Source organism: Marmota marmota, unplaced genomic scaffold, assembly GCF_001458135.2.
Source record: "Marmota marmota marmota unplaced genomic scaffold, marMar, whole genome shotgun sequence".
Lineage (NCBI taxonomy): Eukaryota > Metazoa > Chordata > Mammalia > Rodentia > Sciuridae > Marmota > Marmota marmota.
In genome coordinates this window covers 25575443-25595818 of record NW_025999869.1, presented here as the reverse complement: position 1 = coordinate 25595818, position 20376 = coordinate 25575443, and the positions used below count along the sequence as shown (strand labels likewise).

General features: G+C 43.9%; 1 long non-coding RNA gene across 1 annotated transcript in view; it reads left to right on the top strand.

Annotated features, from left to right (window-relative positions):
• The window catches only part of LOC107148182, a 35895-nt gene extending 16407 nt beyond the window's left edge, over window positions 1-19488 (top strand). Inside the window, exons 2-5 of the long non-coding RNA XR_007340877.1 lie at window positions 3160-3260; window positions 8847-8961; window positions 9118-9210; window positions 17761-19488. This is a non-coding gene — a long non-coding RNA (uncharacterized LOC107148182). The remainder of the gene's footprint in view (window positions 1-3159; window positions 3261-8846; window positions 8962-9117; window positions 9211-17760) is intronic.
• Window positions 19489-20376: the final 888 nt, after the last annotated feature.

Sequence of the window (20376 nt, the reverse complement as noted above, 5' to 3'; positions counted from 1 at the left end):
TTTTTTTTTTTTTTTTTTTTTTTTTTTTTTTTTTTTTTTGGTACTGAGGATTGAACCTGGGGTGCTTAACCACTGAAGTACATCCACAGCCTGTTTTATTTTTGAGTTTGAGACAGGGTCTCGCTAAGTTACTTAGTCTTGCCAAGTTACTGAGGCTGACCTCAAGCTTACAAATCCTCCTGGGCTGGGGATGTAGATCAATGGCAGAGTGCTTGCCTAACATGTGTGTAGGCCCAGGATTCAAGTCCCAGCACCACAAAAAACAAAGCAAAACCTACAATTCTCCTGCCTCACCCTCCCAAGCTGCTGGGATTACAGGCATGGGCCACCACACCTGGATCTATTTCACATCCTTTTAACTTTTGCCATTCCTTGTTTTATCTGTCTTTTAACTTTATTTATTTATCACAGTACTGGAGATTTAACCCAGGTGCACTCTACCACGGAGCTCTATCCCCAGCCCTTTTTGTTTTTATTTTGAGACAGGGTCTTGCTGAGTTGTCCAGGCTGGGTTCAAACTTGCAATCCTCCTGCCTCAATCTCCCAAGTAGTTGAGATTACAGGAGTGCACCACTGCACCTGGCTTTTTTTTTTTTTTGGACAGTAATTGCCTCTAGTACATTTAAGCTATAGTCCACCTGTCTGCTGGCTTTTGTTTTTGCTGTTGAGGAATCAGGTATACTCCAATTCTGTGAATCTGTCAGGTTTCGTGTTGCTCATGTAACATCCTAAATTTCCTTGGCTTGGAACAACCGTTTGTCTCAGGCCCACTTTTCATGTCTTGTGCCGGTGGCTGCGGCTCCTACCTGGGACAGTCTCCGGGCAGAAGGGAAAAAGGAGCTGTGACGATTCTTAAAGCTTTTGGCAGCAGACATCACTTACCCTCACATGTCATTAGCCAAGCCTGATGTCAGCAGAGTGGGATCAGGTTTTGCAGATCTATGTCCCATAGGCATTGACACCAAATAATTGAGAACAATAATACGACCGACCACACTACGGTCCTTTGAAGAGTTCTGTATCATTTTTTACAGAACTCGGGAAATTATGAACCATTTTTAGTTTTTTCAAACAAAAGGGATATCCACATGGTGGGTTGTTTACCCGGATGCTAGAAGGCTGAAAAATACAGAGAGGGTGCTGAAGTTACCCATATATTAGTAATTACAGGAAGCAGCTGCCACCCCTAGGCTTGGGAGGATGAAAGGGAAGAACTAAGGCTAACAGGACCTAAGATCTTGGAGGAGGACCCCAGCTGGGGCTGGACCATAAGCGAGTCCCTACCAGCGTGGAAAACCTTGTCAGGCTGGTGCTGGGAGGACTGAAAGAAGCTGGAGACTCTTGAAGTGAAGCCAACAGGATGTAGAGACAGGAAGGAATCCCTTTCTCCTGCCAGTTGATCTCCCTTTCATGCCTCCAGTGAGCAGAACCTAACAGGAAGTCAGCTGGCAAGGGGTTCTGGGAAAGGTGGTCTGCAGACCCTAGCGCCTGCAGCACTGAGCAGATTGCAGGAGCCTGGGCTGAGAGATAAGAAGTAAATAACCAGCTTTACAATCCATTGTTTTCCTCTGTCTGCTTTGGTAAGATTGTTCTTTTTGTCTTTGATTTTCTACATTTTCACCATGATGGTGTATTTCTTTTCTTTTATTTGGAGAAATTTGAGTTCTCAAATCTATAAGATCAATATCTTCCAACCATTCTGGAAAATTCTCAACCATGCCTTTGTTCTCATCTCTTTCCTCTTCTTCTGGAACTGCAATTTTTTTTTTTAATGTTTATTTTTTAGTTTTCGGCGGACACAACATCTTTTGTTGGTATGTGGATCGAACCCGGGCCGCACACATGCCAGGCGAGCGCACTACCGCTTGAGCCACATCCCCAGCCCTGGAACTGCAATTTAAACATACATAAACTTGGGGCTGGGATTGTGGCTCAGCGGTAGAGCACTTGCCTACCAAGTAGCGGGACCCGGGTTTGATCCTCAGCATCACATAAAAATAAAGGCATTGTGTTATGTCCATCTACACCTAAAAATAAATATTTAAAGAAAAAACAAACATATGTAAACTCTTCTGATTGTGGCTTCTAGATCTGTAAACTTTTCTTTTGCAGACCCCATCCTTTTGTCTTTCCATACTTCTTTCTGGATCATTTCTTCTGACCCACCTTCCACTTCCCCAATTCATTCTTTAGCCATGTTGTTAAATCTGCCAGCTAGGGTGGCACACACCTGTGATCCCATCAACTCAGGATGCCAAGGCATGAAGATTGCAAGTTGGAGGCCAGCCTGGGAAATGAAGCAAGTCTCTGTATCAAAATAAAAAATAAAAAGGGCTCAGGATGTAGCTCAGTGGTAGAGCACCCCTGGGTTCTACCCCCAGTACCTCAACAACAACAAAATCTATTAAATGAATCCACTGGGTTTATGATTCTAGCTTGTTTGATTGATTGTTGTACTGAGGAGTGAACCCAGAAGTGCTCTACCTCTGAGCTACATCCCCAGCACACCCCACCTTTTCTTTCTTTTTTTTTTTTTTTTTAATTCTGACACAGGGTCCATGAAATTCTTCAGGCTGGCCTGAATTTGTTATCCTCCTGCCTCTACTTTCTGAATAGCTGGGATTCTAGGAGTGCATGACCATGCACGGCTTTAGTTAGAATTTTTATAGACTTCCTATTTATTCCCTTTTCACACATGCTATATAATTTTATGGAGTCTCCAGTTCCCTGTTGAAACTTTCAATTTTGACATTGAATCCAGGGATGCTTAACCACTGAGCCACATCCCCATCTTATTATTTTATTTTGAGACAGGGTCTAACTGAGTTGCTTAGGGCCTCACTAAGTTGGTGAAGCTGGCTTTGAACTCATGATCCTCCTGCCTCAGCCTCCTGAGCCACTGGATTACAGGCATGCTGGCACTAGCCCTGGTTTCTTGAACACTGTAAGTATGATTTTTCTTATACCCGGAGTTCCTCTGGCTCTATTATGGCTGACTGTTATTTCTGGTGGTTTTAACTGAAGGAATCTGACTACCTCATGTGTCTGCTTATTTTTGTGTGTTAAATATTGTGTTTGTGATATTATTTGTAGAAATAATTTGAAACAGGGTGATTTTGTTGTTCACTGAAGAGAATTTTTTTTTATTTCACTTTCCAGGCGCCTGGAGGGATTAACAAACTGAGATCATCTTGGTTCATACTTAGGGCATGATGTTTTCTGGAGCACCTGGATGACTCAAAGCCTTGACTACAGCTCAGGTAAGGACTAGTTTATTTTCAGTTCACTTTCATTCCTGGGGCACAGTCTTTTGGGAGCTGAGTCTAATGTGGGAGTTGGCTTCTCAGTCCCCAACTCTCTGCAGACCTGGACTCTTAATTTTTGTCTCTAGTCATATAAAGCCACCAAAAGTGATCTTGGCCTGTTCATCACTTCTTTATAGTTGCAAAAGCTTCCAGGGTCATCTCTTTGGAATTCTGTCTTCCCATGGACCTTAGCATAATAATTCCTCTCTAGGTTGGCACTTTGACTTCATTTGTCTTTTTTTTTTTTAATTATTTTTTTAGTTGTAGATGGACACAATGCCTTTATTTTATTTTTTTATGTGGTGCTAAGGATCGAACCCAGTACCCGCCACATGCGAGGTGAGCACTCTGCCACTGAGCTACAACTCCAGCCCCTTCATTTGTCTTTTTCTTTTTTTGTGCTGGGGATTGAACCCAGGGGCTCTTTATCCCTGAGGTACATCCACCATCCCCTTTTTTACATTTCATTTTGAGACAGAGTTTGCTAAATTGCCCAGACTGGCCTCAAACTTGCAATCCTTCTGCCTCAGCCTCCCAAGTTGCTGGATTTACAATTGTCTGCTATCACACCCGGCTTGAATAAAATATTTTAATTAGAACTTTTGCCAATATTGATTTTTTTTGTCAATAAAGCATTTTTGAAATAAGTTGCATAAAGGCAAATTAATTTCTTCATAAAATTTAAATACAGCATTGTCAAATCATTTATTTTTGTATATTTTTGTGTTTAAACTTTATTTTGCCAAACTTATTCCCCTAGATATCACTTTTCTTTTCTTTTTTTTTAAAGAGAGAGTGAGAGAGAGAGAGGGAGAATTTTTAATATTTATTTTTTAGTTTTCTGCGGACACAACATCTTTGTTTGTATGTGGTGCTGAGGATCGAACCCGGGCCGCACACATGCCAGGCGAGCGCGCTACTGCTTGAGCCACATCCCCAGCCCTAGATATCACTTTTCAACTTTAATTTTATTCAATCTAATATTTATTTATTTAATTTATTTAGGTGTGCTGGGGGTGGAACCCAGGGCCTTTGCATGTTGAGCAAGCCCTCCACCACTGAGCCACACCCCCAGCCCTCAATCTTTTAAACAAAATGGATTTTTTTGTTGCTGTTGAGTACCGGGGATTAAACTCAGGGGCACTGGTCCACAGAGCCATTATTTTGTATTTTATTAGAGACAGGGTCTCACTGAGCTGCTAAACACCTCATAGTTGCTGAGGCTGGCTTTGAACTCACAATCCTTCTGTCTCAGTCCCCCAAACTGCTGGGATTACAGTCATATGCAGCTTTTTTCTTTTTCTTTTTCTTTCTTTTTTTTTTATTTATTCCTTTTAGTTATACCTGACAGTAGAATATATTTTGACATATCATATATACATGAAGTATAACTTCTCATTCTTGTGGTTGTACACGATGTGCAGTTACACCGGTCATGTATTCATATATGAACATAGGAAAGTTATGCCCGATTCATTCTACTATCTTTCCCATTCCCATCCTCCCTCCTTGCCCCTCCCAATGGATTTCTTTATTAATCAGTTTTCATTTCCTTTTTTTAAAAATTTTTTTTAGCTTTAGGTGGACACAATATCTTTATTTTATTTGTATGTGGTGCTGAGAATCGAACCCAGTGCCTCATGCATGCTAGGTGAGCGCACTACCACTCATTTACTTTTTAAAAAATATTTTTGTAGGTGGACATAATACCTTTATTTCATTTATTTTTATGTGGTGTTGAGGATCAAACCCAGTGCCTCATGTGTGCTAGGTAAGCGCTCTGCCACTGAGCTATGGCCCCAGCCCAGTTTTCATTTCCTTTGCAGCCATGATTTTTACCAAGCCCAATCTCCTAGATCACGTTTTGCAGACCCAAATTTTGTCAAGAGGATTTGGCTTTTCTGGCACTTTTAAGGCAATTGGACATTTTTACCTAGTGCAGATTCTGCTATGGTTGTTTTTACTTTGTGATGTTGGGGTGAGCATTTTTATGCATTTCTTGGGGAATTCAGGAGAAATTTTTGAGCCAGTTTGTGAATAAGACAGAAATGAAGAGAGAGGAAGAAAAGAGTAGCTGAGGAAAACCAGGTATTGGGGTGGGGGCGGAAAGGTAACTGGGAGAAAGGAGAGGGGAGAGAGATGGAGGGGGCAGGCATGAGAGGGTGAATACAGCAGGTCAGTGTATCTTGGGAGTTAAAATGGGGTAAAACAAAAGGTCAGGGCTGGAAGGTTTGCCAGATATGAAACAGGTAAAGGAGAATGAGGAGCCAGCAACACCCTAGGAAGTAGCAGGCAGAAAAGGAGGAAATAGGTGTGAACTCCAACGGGTGTCCATCGGCTCACCCTATCCAGCCTGCATCCTCAGCTCCCTCCTGGTGGGCGATTCCAGCTGGGACCTCAGATCGGTCTCCACCACATGCTGCTGCACCATCCTGGTTGTTATAGAGGTGTTGCCATCCTTGTTCCCAAAGCCAACCCAATGATAAGCACATGGTTTTGAGAAAAAGGAAAAAGAAGGTTTATTGCTTTGCTAGCAAAGGAGAAACACAGGGGTCACCTGTGTCCCAGAAGCTGTGGTTCTGCCCATTAGCAGGAATAGGGGGATTTTAAAGAGGTGACTTAAAGGCTACATTCCACCTGTTCTCTGTGGGAGTTGTAATTCACTTGTGAATTTGGGACAGTCATTTCTGAGATCTTCTGGAGTCATCCCCAAAGTCTGGATGACTTCCTTCCTTTGGTGGGTGTGTACTCAGGGACAGATAACTCTGCGTAGGATGAGGAAGAAAGGTAATCCTGTTTCCCCTGAGATTAGGGAGGGGAGAGATTAGGTAGGAGCAGGGGGAGAGGAAGAGAAAGAAACTTGTACATTTTAAAACTAAGTTGCAGTGGCAGAGCAGCACTCTACAGAGGCAGAGGATGGAGGAAATGTGGGGTCGTGAAGCTTGGCTGTGCTAGGAGAAGAAGCCCCCAAAAAGGACAGGAACCAATCTTGCTCCTGTCCAGGTTCCCCAGGTCTCCTGCTTGTCCTTGAGTCCAGCCTGAGGGTCACCCTGCAGAGAATGAACCAGGGGTTGGAATCAGGGTGGAGACCTATATGATTCACCTGGATCTTTTGTCCTGGATGGCTGCACCTGTCTGGGTCAGGCTTTATAGAGAGCCAAGCTGACCTGACAGCTACCCTGGAGAGGCGTTGCTGCCCTGCCCTGCCCTGCTCTGCCCTCCATCCCACTCCGAGGTTTATGAACCCCCACTGCCCACCTTTTCAGTTCTGTGTCAAGTGTTCTCAATTTCATGGCCACATCATTTCTCCATTGGGGTGGCCAGATTTAACAAATGCAAATACCAGACAAATACAAATTGCGTTTTCAAATAAACAATCCCCCTCCCTGGCTCATACCAGAGATTGAACCCAGGGGTGCTCTACCACTGAGATATACCCCCAGCCCTTTATTTTTTGAGGCAGGCTCTCAGCTAAATTGCTCAGCCTGGCCTTGAATTTGAGATCCTCCAGCTTCTCAACTCATTAGCATTACAGGTATTGGGAACCTCATTCAGCCTCCAATTATTTTTTTCCTTTCTTTTCTTTTTTTTTTCCCTGGGGGGGCGGGTACCAGGGATTGAACCCAGGGTGCTTAACCACTGAGCCACATTCCCCAGCCCTTTTTTATGTTTTATTTAGAGACAGGGTCTCACTGAGTTGCTTAGCACCTCACTTTTGCTGAGACTGGCTTTGAACATGTTATCATCTTGCCTCAGCCTCCCAAGACGCTGGAGTTACAGGCATGTGCCACTGCGTCCGGCTGATTTTTCTTATTTTGAGTCAGGGTCTCACTCAGTTGCCCAGGGTGGCTTCCAACTCGTGATCCTCCTGCTTCAGCTTCCTGAGTTGCTGGGATTACAGGTGTGTGGCACCATGTTCAGCCTCTGATTGTTTTTTTAAATATTTTTAAATTATAGATGGACACAATACCTTTATTTTATTTGTTTATTTTTATGGGGTACTGGGGATCAAACCCAGTGCCTCACGCATGCTTGGCAAGTGCTTTACCACTGAGCCACAATTCCGACACATGATTATTTTTTAATACTGCTTAAATACTGTGTAATAGTGTTTAAGTAATTTTTTTTTAATGTTTATTTTTTAGTTATCGGCGGACACAACATCTTTGTTTTGTATGTGGTGCTGAGGATCGAACCCGGGCCGCACGCATGCCAGGCCAGTGCGCTACCGCTTGAGCCACATCCCCAGCCCCTTAAGTAATTTTTAATGCTGAAAAAATTTGTTGTTTACCTGAAATTCCAATTTAACTGGACGTTGCCTGTTTTGTCTGGCAATCTTACTCCTCCCTGCTCTCCCCTCCTTTTCATTCCCACCCATCCTCAGACTCACCTGTGAAACTGCAGCCCCCTCCCTGGGGTCTGGCTGCTCCTGCTCTGGCCCTTCCCAGGCCATTTTCCTCACTAGTCACCAGCGTTATCATCAACCTAATGCACATCTCTGATTTGGCCTTCAGCAGGTGCAAACTGAAGACTAGAATACATATTTATTTGATGGAGGTGTTTTTACTAAGGAAATATAATTATAAAGACTGAATTTTGGGCTTTTCTATAAAACATCATGAAGCCAAGTATGGTGGTACATGCGTGTAATCCCAGTGACTCAGGAAGCTGAGGTGGGAGGGTGGCAAATTCAAGGCCAGCCTCAGCAATTTAATGAGGACTTAAGCAACTTAGTGAGATCCTGTCTTAAAGTGAAAAATAAAATGGTCTGGGGATATAGTTCAGTGGTAAAGCAACCTGGGTAAACCCCCCTCCCCCCAAAAAACGGACTAGAGATGTGGTTCAGTGATAAAAGCATCCCTGGGATCAATTCCTAGCACCAATCAAAACAAAACAAAACAAAAACAAAAACAAACAAACAAACAAACAAAAAAGATCTGAAGCTATGGCTGCTCCAAGCCTAATCTACCACTTAATCTACCCATCATTTCTCTGTCTACCGGGCCTCATGCATCTACCAAAACCTGTCCTTGCTGAGTAAGAGCTTCTGACACCTGACTGGCTGGGGTCAGAGTCCCCACCTTGATTGACATTCAAGGCTTTTCCTGCTCAGGTCACACCTCCTCTCTGCCACTTCTCTTCCCATTCCTTTCCTTTTGTCACCTTTTCTCCAAGCCCAGGGGCCACTGAATGGCTTCTTAGCAAGTCTCATGGGTCTGGCCTCTCTGTCTCTGCAATAGCCAGCCTCTCTGCTCCCTCTGCCCATGTGTTAGCCAGCTTTCTGTTGCTGTGACAAAAATACCTGAGATAATCAACTTAAAAGGAGGAAAGGTTTATTTGGGCTCATGGTTTCAGAGGTTTCAGTCCATGATTGTTTGGTCCTATTGCTAGAGGCAGTACATCATGGTGGAATTATGTGGTAGAGGAGGAATCTTCACCTCATGACATCTGGGAAGCAAAGAGAGACAGAGAGATGAGGGATCACGGTTCCAATATCCCCTTCTAGACCATGTCCTCAATCACCTAACTTCTTCCTACTAGGTTCAGTCTTCTAAATGCTTCACCACCTCCCAATAGCTCCACAGGCTGAGGACCAAGCATTCAATACAGAGCCCTTTGGAGGACATCCCATACCCAAACTATAGCAGCCCAGCAGGTGAGTCTCCTTCCTGTGGTCACAGCTGACTCATTCATCCAGGAGCAGGGCACATGTACATCCTCCAGGACACCCTTTCTGGTATCTCCCCAACGGAAATATGCTACCTGCTTCCCTACGCTGGCAAACCACAAAACCATTTCTGTTCCTTACCAGCTTTTCTCAGAACGCAAGCACACACACGCCATGGCTGAGCGTCTGCTGGGTAGATGCTGGGGAAACAGGAAAATGACCTTTGGGAGACCTCAGGTGAGTGTAAAAAGTCTGTCGTGGGGATGAGGGGCCCTGACCTGGGCTGCTGAGGACAGGTTCCCCAGCAGGGTTTTAGATGAGATCAGATGCATTTAGGGTGGAATGGCTGTAGACTCCCAGCAGGGGTTTAGAACACACTGTTACAAAATATGGCTCCTTGGCATTTGAGAAAAGGACACAGGCAGGAAGGCTTCTCTGACTTTCTCCCATCTTTTTCCCCGAAGAAGCCACCAAAGAATTTTCCGACTTTCCTTGTAAGTAGGTCATAATGAGATAGGAATTTAGGATCAAGAGAGAGAAATACTGACTCTTAAAGGAAATGCCCACGAGCCACTGAGATGAAGAAAACACAGTTGTAAATCTTGAGCACCCTTTTTGGCCTGTGCCCTTGTAAAAGGAGGGAAATACTCAAGCGCAGGAAAACATCGGGAAATTGTGCAGCTCCACCCTGGATCCACCTCCAGTCCAGCCCCTGAAATAGCATTTCTATAAATATTAGACCCCAAGCCCAAGTCAGCCAGTGTTCTCCCTTGAATGTGTATCTACCTTCCTAAATGAACCTCACCTCTGTCTATGCCTTTCTCTGGCTCATGCTGAAATTCTTTTCTGTCACATATGCCAAGAACCCAGCTGGTCCTGAATTAAACTCCCCCTCTCCTCTGGGAACCCCATGGACCCTTCTCCAGAGATGTCTCTTCTCCTGTGATCATAAGACCCCCATTGCAGAGGGGCCTCCCTACACCTGGAAAATAGGAATGCCTATATCTCTGAAGAGACAGGAACCCAGAGAAGAACCTGAACAAATCCTGGACCCCAGCTTATTGCCATTAGATCACACCCTATTATCTTCCAATCACATTTCTCCACAACTGACCAGTCCTTCCTCCTTAGCATTCTTCTTCAGAAATATACTGGCTACTTGCAGAACTTTTCTCCTTCACTAGAAACTTAGCATAAGAAGGCATAGGGTCTTCATTTCAAATTCTCTCTTTGCCTTCTGTTTAGGGGGCCTCAGCATGAACCTTGAGGTGGGTACAGAAAAGACACCACCTTTTCTCCCCTACATTTTCCAGTGGGGAAGACTTTCTGTGGCCTCTAACTTAGAAGAGGAGTTTTCAGACTGAAAAATCAACCAAAGGCACTTAGTGTGTTGGGAGGTGACCCACCAGGAGCCCAAGGGAACCTTCCTTCCTGACAAAACAGGGAAGGGGCTGAAAGGGTGCAGAGCCAACTCAAACTTTTATAAAGGCCAAGATTGAACCCAGGGACACTCTACCACTGACTCACTTCCCCAGCTCTTTTTATTTATTTATTTATTTATTTTGAGACAGGGTGTCACTAAGTTGTTGAGGCCAGCCTTGAATTTGTAATCCTCCTGCCTCAGCCTCATAGTCTCTGGGATTTCGGGCATGTGTCTCTGCTCCCAGCTGAAGCCTATATTTTTACAAGACTGTAAGACCCAGGAAGGCAGGGATTTGGGTCTGTTTTGTTTCCAGAATACACCTGGTAATAACTGACTAAGTGATATTATGATGTATATCAATGAATTAGAGAATGAAGTGTTACAGGAAGGTGGGTCAATCAGGCAACAGGGAGAGGGAGTGGACAGAGTAGGGAAGGAATTCTGAGGGCATGACAAGGGCAAGAAGGGTCCACCTGCAATGAAGTGGCTGGGCGCAAAGCCCAAAGGGGACCAGTGTAAGTAGACATTACAAACATACTCCACTACCTTTACTTTTAGGGTTAGGACTTCATCTTTGCAGTAACTATGTGATGCCTGGCATAGAATTATCTGTTGAACATTCAGTGAATGAATATTCTAGGCCTAATCAAAGACAGAAGCACTGGCCCTTGACTCCAGTGATCTAGTGGCTTCTCTGGAATTTCCTCCCGTGATAACTGTCATCATTCTTTTTCTTAAAGCCTCTCTTCCCAGTTTACTTAGAGCTTTTGCAGACATTGCCTCATCTGATCCTTATCACAACCCTGAGAAGTGGGACTCATTAGCTTCATTTTACAGATGTGGAAACAGAGGCCAATAGAGGTTATGTGACTTCACCAGAATAAAACACGGGTGAGAAAGAACTCAGACCTAGTGTTGCCAGAAGCTTAGTCCTTGTCCCTGATGCCAATCCAATAATGAGGACACGGTTTTGAGAAAAAGGAAAAAGAACATTTATTGCTTTGCCTCTGTCCCAGAGGCTGTGATTCTGCCCATTAGTAGGAACAGGGGGCTTTTAAAGAGGTGATTCAAAGGCTTCATTCTACCTGGTCTCTGATGGAGTTGTGATAATTCACTTGTGAATTTGTGAATTTGGGAGACAGTCGTTTCTGAGATCTTCTGGTGACATCCCCAAAGTCTGGATGACTTCCTTCCTTTGGTGGGTGTGTACTCGGGGACAGATAACTCTGCCTAGGATACAGAAGAAAGTTAATCCTGTTTCTCCTGAGATTAGGGAGGAGAGAGATTAGGTAGGAGCAGGGGGAGAGGAAAAGAAAGAAACTTGTCCATTTTAAAAATAAGTTGCAGGGCTGTATGATGCCTGGCATAGAATTATCTGTTAAATATTCAGTGAATGAATATTCTAGGTCTAATCAAAGATAGATGCACTGGCCCTTGACTCCAGCGATCTAGTGGAGTCTACTCAGCGGTAGAGTGCTTGCCTAGCATTGTGAGGCCCTGAGTTCGATCCTCAGCACCAAGTAAAAATAAATAAAATAAAGGTATTGTGTCCAACTACAATTTAAAAAAAAATAAAATAAGTTGCAGTGGCAGAGCAGCAAGGGCTATAGTCAAAGCATAAAGTGGGTAACTGTTATATAAGCCTCAAAGGTCCCCACATCCAGGATCCTTTCTGCTTTATCATTTTTTAGGAAAGATATGATTAGAAAATGTGAAAGAGAGCACAAGACGACATGTAGGTTCACTGCTAAGTAGGGTATCAGTAGTTATAATGATAATAATTATTAACACACTCCCTGTGTGTTAGGTTCCTTTGTGTTAAGTTCTGTTCCAAGCATTCCAAGCACTTGATACGTCACCCCATTTATGCCTCTACTACTTTTTTTTTGAGGGGGGATTGGGGATTGAACCCTGTGATTAATCACTGAGCCATATCCACAGTCCTTTTTATTTTTTATTTTGAGATAGGATCTCACTAAATTGCTTAGGACCTCACCAAATTGCTGAATTTGGCCTTGAACTTGGGATTCTCCTGCATCAGCCCCCAGAGCCACAGGGATTATAGGCATGTGCACCAGGCTCGGCCCAGCTTTATTTTATTTTTTTTTTGAGACAGGGTCTTATTACTTTGCCCAGGCTGGTTTTGAACTTGTGCTTCTCCTGCCTCAGCCTCCTGAGTCACTAGGATAACAGGCGTATGCCTAAAATTTAAAGGGCTAAAATGGAGAAGGAATGCAGGTCTGTTCCGTAACACCCTCTCCAGTTCCATGTACATTCTCAGAGATATAAACTAGGTGCATTAAAAACGCTTGGGGGCCCTGTTCAGTGGTGCAAGCCTGTGATCCCAGCTGCTCTAGAGGCTGAGGCAAGAGGCAAGTTCAAAGCCAGCCTCCTCAATGGCGAGGGTTTAAGCAACTCAGTGAGCCCCTGTTTCTAAATAAAATACAAAATAGGGCTGGGGATGTGGCTCAGTGGTTGAGTGCCCCTGAGTTCAGTCCCTGGTGCCCACCCCCTTCGAAAAAAAGGAAAACAAACAAACAAAAAAAAGGACTTTTGAGTCAGACCCATCAAGTCTTTTAAGCTTTCATGCCTCTATGTCTTCCTTGGGGAAGAATATTCCAAACAATGTTGTTAGGAGAATTGGTGCTTTGTAAGTAGTAGCTGGATGAAGGTGAGCACCCCCCACTCCTGAGAAGCCTCAAAGTTTCTGGATGGACTGGGGCTCAAAGCCTGGCTTCTGATCCTGCCCTGGTGGCTAGAAGTTTGAGGTCCCATTTCCATCTGTAAGAGGGAGAGGCATGTTCCAGGGGCCCTGATGGCCCCACCTGATACTGGACAAGCACCTGTATGGCTGAAGACTCTGTCCAAGAGGCACAGGTTGGAGTCCTGAAAAGTGAGCCTAGGAGAGCTCCTGGTGCTTCTGATGTAGGGATTTAGGATAAAGAGACAAAAATACTGAATCTTAAAGGAAATGCCCACAACCCATTGAGATGCAGAAAACACAGTTGTAAACCTTGGCCCATGTCCTTGTAAAATGAAGGAAATACGCAAGTGTAGGGAAAACTGGCATGAAAGTGTGCAGCTCCACCCTGGATTCACCTCCAGTCCAGCCCCTGATGCAGCTCTTCTGTAAATACTGGACCCCTGGCCCAAGTCAGGGCTTCTCATCCTTGAGATAGCCCACATTTTCCCTTGAATGTGTATCTACCTTCCTAAATAAACCTCTGTCTGAGGTTTTGGCTGGCTGATGCTGAAATTCTGTTCTGTCACATATGCCAAGAACCCCCCTGGTCCTGAATTAAGAGTTCATCCTCTCCTCTGGGAATTCCTTGGACTGGTCTCAGGAGACATCCCTTCTCCCTTGAAACATACAAGATGGAAAAAGAAGAGAAACTCTCTGAGTTTACCTTCTGATATAATTTGGAATTTTTTTTTTCCTTTCTGTGCTGGGGATCTAACCCAGGACCTTGAGCATGCTAGGCAAGTGCTCTACCACTGACCTACATACAGCCCAATATGGGTTTTGTTTTGTTTTTTGTACGAGGGGTGCAAAAACAACTGAGCCTCACCCCCAGCAACCTACCCCACTTGCCCCATTTTTGTTTTGAGACAGAGTCTTGCTAAATTGCTTACGGCCTCAGTTGCCAAGGCTGGCTTTGAACTTGTGATCCTCTTGCCTCAGCCTCTTAAGACACTGGGATGATTACAGGCATGTGCATCTACACCTGGATTAATTCACACATCATAGAGGTATGTATGTATAGGAAAAAAAAAACACAGTATATGTAGGGCTCATTTCCATCTACATTTTCAGGCATCTTCTAGAATTCTTGGAACATGTTCTCCACAAATAAGGGAGTCTCTTCTAATTTTGAATTCACTTCTCTGCCTTTACACCATTAAGGAGACTTGGTGGGGGGTGCTTCTGTGTGTTGAACCTGGAATCTGGGGCATGATAGGGAAGCACTGTGCTACTGAGCTACACTCAGCTCCAAAAAGACAATTGTAAGGCTAAAAGATACCTGCCCAGGGCTGGGGTTGTGGCTCAGAGGTAGAGCGCTTGCCTAGCATGCGTGAGGCACTGGGTTCGATCCTCAGCACCACATAAATATAAAATAAAGATATTGTGTCCACCTATAACTAAAAAATAAATATTTAACAAATAAAATAAAAGATACCTCCCAGAAGCCCTGACCTTTGCATTGTAGGTTTTTTGTAGACGTAATTTGGTGGTGTAACAAATATGAAACAGTTGTGTGTGCATTGTAGGAGGCATGTATTTTCATAATTTTAAAGAAAATTGTTACTTGCTTAAGGTATCTAAGACAGCTTATAGCAAAGCAAACATTTTAATAAGCAGATACACAGCAAATAACACCTCAGCATTTGGGACTCAAATGGGCTATGAAAACCACTGATACCTCACACCCAAGCCTGTTGTGGTTTACTGAGTGGATAGCACCCCCTACAGGAAAATGCTTGCCCCAGAGCAGACTTTTTTTTTTTTTTTTTTTTTTGTACGGGGATTGAACCCAGGGCCTCGCTCACACAAGCTGGGCAAGCATTCTTATCACTGAGCTAAACCCTCAACCCTCAGATCAAACCTTTTCATAGCATGTGCATTACAAATTACAGTTATAGGACCAAAAACTGGATCCTCCTCCCCAGTGTTTTTTTCATTTGCTTGTTTTGGGAGGTCTGGGGACCAAACCCAAGGCCTCACACTATGCTAGGCAAGCACTCTACCTCTGAACTATTCCCCTAGCTCCCCTACCTCCTGTTCTAATGGAGGAGATATCTATAATTATAGAGTCCATGTCTTATTTGGTGTTATGGTTTCTATAGACAGACAGAATAAGGTTGGAGTCCTGGTGTTGCCCTTTAATCTTCCAAAGATATCTTAACCTGATAGTGCCATGACTCCATCACGTGGAATAAATGAAAAGGTAATTCTCAGCCCGGGTGCAGTGGAGCACACCTGTAATCCCAGCGGCTCGGGAGGCTGAGGCAGGAGGATCATGAGTGCAAAGCCAGCTTCAGCAAAAAGCAAGGTGCTAAGCAACTCAGTGAGACCCTGTGTCTAAATAAAATCCAAAAAAGGGGGGCTCTTTTGTGGCTCAGTGGTCAAGTGCCTCCGAGTTCAATCCCTAGTACAAAAAAAAAAAAAAAAAAAAGGTAGCTCTCTGGATGGTGAGCAGGGTGCAATCAGATATGGGAAGAGGCTGTCCCAACATGACCAGGAGAGGGAGGTCTGGGAGACTAGGGAGGGTTGCACATCAGAGAAAGCCATATGTGTGGGGGCAGGCCCTCTTCTCTGGACTCCTAGGTTAACTGTGTGATCATCAAGCAAGGTAGGTCTGATTCCCAGGCTGTGGCTGAAGAATGTTAAGCAGTTCAGTGACTTGAGTGTCTGAAGCTACTCAAGGGTCAAGGCAGGCCACATCTGTCTGATTCTGTCTTGTGGTTGATCCTGCCGGATCTTTGTGGTTTGTACAGAGGGATTTCAGCTGGGCTAGGCAGAAGGAGGATAGAACCTGCCAAATCTGTTTCTCTATTATGGGCCATTCCCTTTCCTTTCTTTGCCAGATCTCAACATCCTGTCTGGGAAAAAGGGACTTGGGTGGCTTTCTGGGATGACTTGGCAGCCTCCCAGTCCACCCACTGTGGACCCTCCACCTCCTTCACCCAGGGACATTTTTTAACAGATAACAGAGATGGTACTGGGCCAATCCCAGGGTTGGCACATGGTGTGTGCACATCTCACATCTGGGCCACCAAAGACTCTTGTCCAGAGTCTTGTCTTTTTTAGTTCAGTGACAGCAACTCTGCACCAAGATGCTGACCCTAAGTGGCCTTTGAACTTGAGTCCTGCTTAACTGTGGTTCTTGCAAATGAAATGTCTAAATTTTTGTTTTGTTTTTGCTACCGGCTGCTTGGAATTGCCACCTCACACACACATTTCTTATGTCTTTCTTTTTTCTGTGTGTGTGCGTGCGTGCACACGCGCGTGCATTTGTATGTGTATATAACTGGGGATTGAACCCAGGGCCTTACGCATGCTAGGCAAATGCTCTACCACTCATCAACATCGCCAGTCCTTTTTGAATTTTATTTCAGACAGGATCTTGGCCTTGAACGTGGAATTCTCCTGCCTTGCTTCCTGAGAAGCTGGGATTCCAGCTATGTGCCACTACACCTGGTTTCTATTTTCCTCTTGACGTAAGGCAAACATTTATGGGATATTAGGAAACCTATCTGTAGCTGAGATAGTGAAGAATAAGGCTCCTTTGACTTCCTTTTTGGTGTTTGCACTTTTGATATAAAATAATGCACCTGCTGGAGCCTGCCTACGCATGTCCTAGAGCCTCTGGAAGCCTAGGACTGGTGGTGGCTGCTCAGGTCAGGATGAGGACCTGGTGTGGCTTTTCTGGGATGGCCACCTTGCAGCTTCCTGAGCCAGGCTATAGGTGAGCATGCTGCGGAAGGCCTAGGAAAATTCTGAGTGCCTTGGGAGTTTCAGCATCTGAACCATGAACTGGAGAGTGAACTTCCTGACAGAGAAGCTGGCCCACCAATGACCCAGATCAGCCTCAGGGAGACCCAGGTGCTGGAGGATGGTTTCCCCCAGAATACTTGGCACTTCCTCAGGAGCTGTTGCTGGCAGGGGAACCCAAGTGGCACAGGTGGTAGCTGAGGATGGCCACAGGGGAGCCGCTGGAGGGAACAGCTTCCAAGCTCTTGCTTGAGTGTCAGTGGAAACCTCGGCTGTGGGTCTCACGGGTGTGACCTTCCCAGACAGTGGACAGCGTCTGAGGTGATAATCTGTCTTCTCCATGTGACACTCATCTTGGGTCTCACATTGTGATGGTGACTCAGGAGTTCCATAGGGCTTCTTGTTTTCCCCTCTTACATGCACTTTTCTAAAGTCGGGAGATTTGGCTGTGTTAAGTTCCTAAGGCAGATATATGGGAGAATATATCTCCCATATATCTGGATGGAATATGCCTTTTCCATCTTCCCTTTTATCGAGAATGCGTTGCTCTTGAGGGAATCCTCCAGGAGCAAAGCAAAGAGCACAGGTAGAAAATTTCAGCCATATGATGGTAAATTTCAGTTGTTAACTTCACTGAATTGAGGGTTGGCTGGAAAATTGGTAAAATATACTTCCAGATGTGTTGTGTCTATGAGGGTGTTTTCAGAAATGATTGGCGTATGGGTCAGTGAACTTGGAAAGACCTGCCCTGAATGTGGGTGGCAAAATCTAATAGGACGGGGGACAGAAAGAAGACAGGAAAAAACAGAAAGGGGACACTGGAATACTGGAGTTCACATGCTCAACTCTTCTTTTTTTTTTTTTTTTTCAGTTGTAGATGGATGGAGCTGAGGATCAAAACCAGTGCCTCGAATGTGCTAGGCAAGCACTTTGCCACTGAGCTACAGCCCCAGCCCTTCAACCCTTCTGGAACGAGTGCATTTTCTGCTGTTGCTCTCACCTTGGACATCAGACTCCAGATTCTTCAGCCTTTGAACACGGGCTTGCACCAGAGGTTCCCCAGAGTGTTCCAGGACTCCAGGTGTGGACTGGGACTGCATCATTGGTCCCTCTTATTCTGAGGCTTCCACTTTCTTGGATTGGTTTCCCCAGCTTTCCAGCCTACAGATGACCACTATGGGACTATTCAGCCTCTGATCATGTGAGCAATCTAATAAATCCACCTCTAAGACACAGCATGGTGGCACATACCTATAGTGCCAACTACTTAGGAGTCTGAGATAGGAGGATCACTTGAGGCCAGTCTGGGCAACATAGCAAGGTACTGTCTCAAAAAAAAAAAAAATCACCCCATCTTATAATTATATGTAATCTGTTGGTTCTGTTCCCTAGAGAACCATGATTAATACAAAACACTAGGAAGTAGATCTTATCCTTGCTCTCAGAAGTCATCTAGGATGGGTCCTTAGCAGGAAGACATGCCTCGGAAGAGTGGCAGAGGGTAAATGATGACAAGTCCTTTGCCCTTGAACTGGCCTATCCTTTGAGACCACCAGTGTTTTCAAGACACATTGGCTGAAATTCATACATAACATTTTCTCTCACAATCTACGTGTTATTCAAAAATTGAGTCAAACCTATTTCTTTTTCTTTTTTTTTTCTTTTCTTTCTTTTTTTTTTTTTTTGAGATTCCTAAACAGGGCTCCAAGCTATCCTCCTGCCTCAGCTTCCCAAGTAGCTGATGTTGCAAGTGCAGACCACAACCTTGGCTTCAAATCTGTCTTATCAAATTACATTATGAAATATTTATCATTACTCTTATGTCATCTTATAAAATGTTCAATATTTTCTATTTATTATAACAAAGAATATGCCAATTCCAGATTAATGTTTTTAGTAGTAAATACCTCAATAAATGATGCTCTCTATATTTAAGAAATATTTATAGCTATTCATTCAAATACAAAGTTTTAAAAAGGGCTGATGGTGTAGTTCAGTCATGGAGCAAACCTGTGTTCAATCCCCAATATGGCAAAATAAGCAAATGAACCATCTTGCTGCTTGAGGAGGGTGCTGGTGTTCTCTCTCTGAGAGAAAGAAAAGAGGCTTTGTATGGTAAGTCAGTTTCCCAAGGATATGAGAGTTTTTTTCAGAACTGGGACTTGCTGCGCTGGTCTTGCTTGAAAGGTTGAAGCTACATGAGCTAGAAAAGCTAGACTTCTTTTATTATGTTGGGAAAACAACCTATAGGATTGTTACTTCTGGGATTCCTGAGATATATATGGTGATCTGTTTGATGGTGTCCCTAGATTCCTTAGAATCTGTTCACTTTTCTTCAATTGTTTTTCTTTCTGTTCCTCATACACAATAGTTTGTATTCAAACTATTCAAATTCATATATTCTTTCCCCTGCTAATTTAAATGTTCCTTTGAATTCTTTGAAATCTTTTCTGGCAGTTTTCATTTCAGTTAGTGTACTTTTCAATTCTGGAATTTTTTTGTTTTCCTTTTTGGGTTTTTCTTTTTTGATATCTCCATTTTGTTTGTATATAATTTTCTTAACTTTCTCCTTTAGTTCCTCCTTCTTCCCAGGGGCGCTTTACCACTGAGTCACATTCCCAAACCTTTTTTTTTAATCTTGTGACAGGGTCTCACTAAGTTGCTTAGGGCCCTCTAAATCACTGAGGCTGGTCTCCTGCCTTAGCTTTCAAGTCACTGGGATTATAAGGTTGTACCACTGTACTTCACTTCTCCTTTATTCTTTTTTTTTAATTTTTTCTTTTTTAATATTTATTTATTTTTTTTAGTTTTTGGCAGACACAACATCTTTGTTTGTATGTGGTGCTGAGGATCGAACCCGGGCGGCACGCATGCCAGGCGAGCGCACTACCGCTTGAGCCACAACCCCAGCCCCTCCTTTATTCTTTTTTGTTGTTGTTGTTGTTACCAGGGATTGAACCCAGGGGCATTAACCACTGAGCCACATCCTCAGCTCTTTTTATATTTTATTTTAAGACAGATTTTCATTAAGTTGCTTAGTACCTTGCTAAGTTGCTGAGGCTGGCTTTGAACTTGTGATCCTCCTGCCTCAGCCTCCCAAGTCACTAGGATTATAAGCATGCACCACTGCACCCAGCTCCTGTAGTTCTTTAAGCATATTTAAGACAGTTGTATATCCAGGCATGGTGGCACATGCCTATAATCCCAACTTTGTACTTGGGAGACTGAGGCAGAAGGTTTGCAAGTTCGAGGCCAGCTGGGCAACTTAGCAAGATCCTATCTTAAAATAAAGGGCTGTGGGCATAGTTCAGTGGTATGGCACCTCTGGGTCCAATTCCTAATAATGCAGAAATAAAGAATTTTAATAAATAAATAAAGCCCTTGTTTAGTAAATCTGCCATCAGGTCTCTTTCAGGGCCAGTTTCTGTTGGTTTACCTTTTCTTTAGGGCTCACCATACTTTACTATTTTTTTGTATGCCTTGTGAT